Source organism: Erinaceus europaeus, chromosome 9 (assembly GCF_950295315.1).
Source record: "Erinaceus europaeus chromosome 9, mEriEur2.1, whole genome shotgun sequence".
Taxonomy (NCBI): domain Eukaryota; kingdom Metazoa; phylum Chordata; class Mammalia; order Eulipotyphla; family Erinaceidae; genus Erinaceus; species Erinaceus europaeus.
The window spans coordinates 35,002,249-35,008,536 of NC_080170.1; positions in this window are offsets into that span (position 1 = coordinate 35,002,249).

Below are 6,288 nucleotides of genomic sequence, written 5' to 3' on the forward strand. Positions count from 1 at the left end.
CAGTGAAGCAAGTCTGCAGGTGTCTGTTTCTCTCTCCTCCTCTCTGTCTTCCCCTCCTCTCCATTTCTCTCTGTCTGATCTACAACAACAACAACAATAATAACTGCAACAATAAAATAACAAGGGCAACAAAAGGAAATAAGTAAATAAATATTTAAAAATATATATCATTCTCCTTAAACTATAGATTTTATTAAAAGTAAATAAAATATACAATAGATTTTTTAGATTTATGATAAACTGGTTATATTATCATTACAGAAGAATAAATGGAAATTTATAGCCAAGACAACCCAACCATAAAAAAAAGAACAAAGCAGAGGGGATTTAACCTACCTAAGAGATAACAATACTTATAAAGTAATTTTAACAGTGAGTTGGTTATTTACTAACAATATTCCATTGGTTCATAAATAATGATAATAGATCAATGGAATATGATAAGAATAAAAAAATTAGACTTCTTCATAGAAGAAAAAAGTATATGAAGACTCCACATTACAGACGGATAGAAAATACTGAATAATTTAAAATTCGTTAAAGATTGTTGAAGCCAGAAAAGGGTAAAAAATGATGCATTCTTACATCATATTAAAATTTTAGTTGTATATGAGTTTTGGATTCAAATGTGATAAGCACAATTTTTTTTTTTTCCCTTTTGTTGCCCTTGTTGTTTTATTGTTGTAGTCGTCGTTGTTGGATAGGACAGAGAGAAATGGAGAGAGGGAGGGGAAGACAGAGAGGAGGAGAGAAAGATAGACACCTGCAGACCTGCTTCACCGCCTGTGAAGCGACTCCCCTGCAGGTGGGGAGCCGGGGTTAGAACCGGGATCCTTATGCCGGTCCTTGTGCTTTGCGCCATGTGCGCTTAGCCCGCTGTACTACAGCCTGACTCCCAGCACAATTTTTTTTTTAAATGCTAAAAACATATGTAATAGGATTACTTGATTTTATTTATTTGAAAAGATTTATTTATGTATTAATGAGAGAGAGAACCAGAGCATTACTCTCACATGTGATTCAGGGGATTGAACTTGGGACTTCACGCTTGAGAGTCCAACATTTTATTCACTGCACCACCTTCCGGGCCTCAAGATAACTTTATTGCATTGTAATATGGAATGATTATAAAGCTCAAGAAGTTCACTGGTAACTTTGATTACAAGTTAAATTCTATTTCTTCGGGTTAAAAAAAAAAGAGAACTTCTTAAAGAAAATAGAGGGGAGGGGCAGGTGGTGGCACACCTGGGTAAGTGCCCAGATTACAGTGTGCAAGGACCCAGGTTCAAGTCTCTGATCTCCACCTGCAGGGGGAAAGCTTCACGAGTGGTGAAGCAGGCCTGCAGGTGTCTCTCTGTCTGTCTCCCTCTCTCCCTCCCCGCATCAATTTCTCTCTGTTTCTATACATTAATAAATAAATGAAAATTAAATCTTAAAGAGAAGAAAGAAAAGTGGTTTGGCAGATGGCACAGTGGATAAAGTGTTGGACATGGAAGCATGAGTTCAATCCCCAGCAGCACATGTGCCGGAGTGATGTTTGGTTCTTTCTCTCCTCCTATCCCTCTCATTAGTAAATAAATAATTTAAAAAAAAGAACATAGAGGGGTGAGCAATGTACTAAAGAAGAATATCTCCATATAAAAGTAGAAAATCATTGGGATACAGAACATACAGAGATGCGCAGATAAAGCAAACTCCCCCAAACCCCAAAAGTATAATAAACAAAATGACAGACATTAAAATGAAGGCTAAATGAAAGGACCAGACCGGCAAAGCAGTTCACCTGTGTTGTGCACCTCCTTTGTCCTGCACATGTCCCAGGTCCCACATGGCCCCCACTGCACTGGGGGAAATTTCAGTGTTATTGTGTATTTTCTTCTTTCCTTCTGTATCACTGCCTCCTTGTTTTTTTGTTTGTTTGTTTCCATTTTGTTTTTTAAATAGAAGGACAGAGAGAAAGAGATAGACCAGACCACTGAAATTTCTTTCAGAAAACTGGGGTAGATAGCATAATGGTTATGCAAAGAGACTCTCATGCCTGAAGCTCCAAAGTCCCAGGTTCAGTCCCCCACCACCACCATAAGACGACCCGAACTGCCCTTGCAGCTACAGACAGACTATGACCCACATAGTCAACGACTGCCACCTCTCCAGATTCAAAGGAGGTCTCGAAACTTTACATCAGGCTCAATCTGACGCTGTTGACTGGCTACGGAAGAAGGGCAAACGCTAGAAGAAGAAGAACCATAAGCCAGAGCTGAGCAGTGCTCTGGCAAAAAAAATTAATTAGTTAATTAATTAAAAGTAGGGGGGGCAGGTGGTGGCACAGTGGGTTAAGCACACATGGTGCGAAGCACAAGGTCTAGTATAGGGATCCTGGTTCAAGCCCCCCGGCTCCCCACCTACAGGGGAGTCACTTCACAAGTGGTGAAGCAGGTCTGCAGTTGTCTGTCTTTCTCTCCCCTTCTCTGTCTGCCCCTCCTCTCTCAATTTCTCTCTGTCCTATCCAACAACAACAACAGCAATAACAACAACAAAGGCAACAAAAATGGAGAAAATGGTTTCCAGGAGCAATGAATTCGTGGTGCAGGCTCCAAGCCTCAGCAATAACCCTGGAGGCAATAAAATAAGATAAAATAAAATAAATAAAATGAAATTAAATAAAATAATAAAAAAAGAAAAAGAAATTTCTTTCATTGTGGTAGGGACCAGGCTGGATCCTGGGTCATACACATGGTAAAGTAACAAGCTACCCAAGTAAATTATTTTGCTGGGTCTCTCTCTTTTTTCAATCAGAAAAAGTCAGCCCAGAGCAGTGAAGCCCCAGCAATGACTACACAAATAAGTAATAAGTAAATAACCACAACATATCAGAAAAATGCATGTTCTCACTAATTATTAAGCATCAATAAAAATTCTAGCAGGAAACCAAGTTTTACTCACCTGATTTTTTATTTGAGTATCAGGTTGTATATTCTGCCAACACACACTAAAAATGTAGGGGCCAGGTGGTGGCACATCTGGTTAAGTGCTTGCATCACGGTGTGCAAGGACCAAGCCCCTGGTCCCCACCAGTAGAGGGAAAGCTTGACGAGTGGTGAAGCAGGCCTGCAGGTGTCTCTCTCCCTATCTCCCTATCTATCACTCCCTTCCCTCTCAGTTTCTCTCTGTCTCTATCCAATAAATAAATATAAATATAATAAACAATTATTTTCCAGGGTAAAATAGACTAGCACAAATTTGCTGTGTAAAGGACCAAATTGTTAAAATTTAGACTTTATCCATACATATTTCTATTGCCTCTCTCTCTCCCTCTCTCTCTCTCTCTCTCTCTCTCTCTCTCTCTCCTTTTTTATAGTCTTTAAAAAGAAAAAAGTCCTAGTCTTTGGGATCTATATAAGCAGGTTACTAGATGCCAGTTAGATGTAAATTATAGCAAGGTCCCAGGCTATTCTCCAGAGATTACCTGGTACCAGTGGGGTACACACCTAGGGTTGACTTTTTAAAACACTGAAATCTCTCGATGGAAACTGATAGTGACATAAACTAGGTTAAACATTTGTAGGCAAGTGATAACAATGGAACTTGAAAGAAAGACCTTTGTTTAAAAATGATACACATGGTCTACTTTGTGGCAAAGATAAGGCTTTGAAAAAAATTAAAATTACACTTTAGCAAATCATTTTGGAAAACATTTGTATTATCTAAAGAAGTTGAAGGAGCACACAAATTTACAATTAACAGTGCTGCCTCCAGAAATATCATAGAAAATGCTTGTGCATTTGTACCTGGAGCTATGTGCAAGATTTCAGAAAAATAATGAAGGGAAATAAACAACTAGAACACCATTGACAGGAAATTGGATACAATATCATCATATATTCTTAGAATGGAATGCTAAGACAATAAACAGAATATAAAGGAGCCAATTGCAGCTAAACAAATCAATATGGATAACTCAGAAAAATGATGCTGAATGAACAAACAGGCAAATTTAAAGCAGGGTTGTGTAGATACAAGAACAAAAGATAGGAAGATTATGCAATCAAGATCACCATAGTTGAGTGAGTAAGAAAAACACAAGACATTTCTAGTTAAAAATAGAACACAGTACTTTCACAACTGAATTGTATTTGAAATACATGATAAGGCAACTTTTCATCGTATATCAGAATGCTTCCTCACTTAACACTTTGATTTGAGGAATTGAGCAGATAAAGGAAAGAAGACTAAAGGGGACTGAGAACATCAAGAACTTTGTCTTTGTCTTAAAAACAATGTGAACTTGTAACCACATTTTGATGGTTTCCAATGGTTGCTACAGTATAAAAAGGCATGAGGTGGGGGGGGAGGTTTGGGGGCACATTTTGTTTGTGACAAGAAGAAGGAAGATAATAAAAAGCCAAACAATACCTTGGGTCCACCTGCATATCAGCTGTCAGACTCAAGCAAAAACTGGTAAAACCATGGGCCCCTTGGAATATACCTAAAATAGACCTACTAGCTTTTTCCAAAATGGAGACCCCAAATTTTCATCAGTAACATTCTTACCTTTAGGTTCATGACTAGTCAACAATTTGTTCTGCTTTATACCTTAATTCTTTTTCAGCCACCAGGTTCCAGATGCTATCATACCAACTTGACTTCCCTGGGCAGAGGACCCCACCATGTGTCTTGGAGGCTCACATCCCCAGAGCCCAGCCCCACTAGGGAAAGAGAGAGACAGGCTGGGGGTATAGATCAACCTGCCAACACCCATGTTCAGCAGGGAAGCAATTACAGAAGCCAGACCTTCCACTTTGTGCACCCCATAATGACCCTAGTTTCATACTCCCAGAGGGATAAAGAATAGAAATGCTTTCAAGGGAAGGAATGGGATACGGAGTTCTGGTGGTGTGAATTGTGTGGAGCTGTACCCCTCTTATCCTATGGTCTTGTCAATATTTCCATTTTATAAGTAAATAATAAAAATTTTTAAAGAGGGAGTCGGACAGTAGCACAGCAGGCTAAGTACACATGGCACAAAGCGCAAGGACCAGGGTAAGGATCCGGGTTCGAGTCCCTGCTCCTCACCCCAGGGGAGTCGCTTCACAGGTGGTGAAGCAGGTCTGCAGGTATCTATGTTTCTCTCCCCTCTCTGTCTTCCCCTCCTCTCTTCATTTCTCTCTGTTCTACCCAACAACAAAGACATCAATAACAATAATGATAATAACCACAACAAAGATAAAACAACAAGAACAACAAAGGGGGAAAAAACAAAAATAAATCTTTAAAAAAAAAAAAAGATGGGACATTGGGCAGTGACCAGCCAGTTATGCAGAAGAGGCCGAAAATCACATTGAAATTGTATTGTTTCTGTCATGTGATGGGTCACAACATAAAGATGTTTATTGCTTCTGACAATCTGGCAAGACATTTAAATATTCCTGAGGTGCCAAATACAATAATTATCTATAATGAAGGGACAAATAGGACTCAGAGACATTGTAACTTCAAGTTTCACCCAACAAGCAGTTTTTTGATTGACTACAGCTGACTTACTGAAGGTTTCGAAACTTGGATTGGAGCTTGTTCTCTGGTTAAATGGTTCCATGTGTTCTGATATCCATGGGGCAAAGTCCCTATGGGGACAGGCTGCACTTTCCCCTGACTTGAGGATATGAGGGCGTGGCTGAGCTTCACTAGAAATGCTCAGTTCTCCCTCACCAGCCCTGAGGTGATCCTGTGTTTCATCTGAGTGACATGTGTTCAAATTCCTTTCTTGACATCAAAGAGGTAGAGGAAGGAGTGGTTTCACTCACAACTGGTGTGGACTCTTGGGATTCACAAATATGGAGCCAGTGCTGGCTGGGAGGAGCCAATGCTGGCTGGGCTGTCCTTGGCAGGCAGTATGAGGATGCCCATGGCCACATACCAGGGATCCCATGCATCATTTTCCCTCTGATAGACTCCCTCAGAGGCATTTCCTGTGATTTCTGTGGCCCTGATGGTGGGGTGGGAGCCATGAGAAGAGAGCTATACAGCAGTCATCTGAGGAAGAGCCCACATAGGGGTCAGTTGTTCAGCTACCTTAAATCTCTTGGTCTTTCTGACTTTGACCTTGGGTTGGGGAGTTGCTGATTTCAGTCAAAAGTTGAACAAGAGAGACAAAAGAAGCATGACTTTTAAATAATCACCGAGTGTGAAAGTTTGCATCTTACCTTAGTAGAATTATATTCTGAATGTCTCTTGGGTCCCTAATGTTTCTAGGAAAACTGCCAAGGAAATAGAAATAGCTAGACTTAAAAA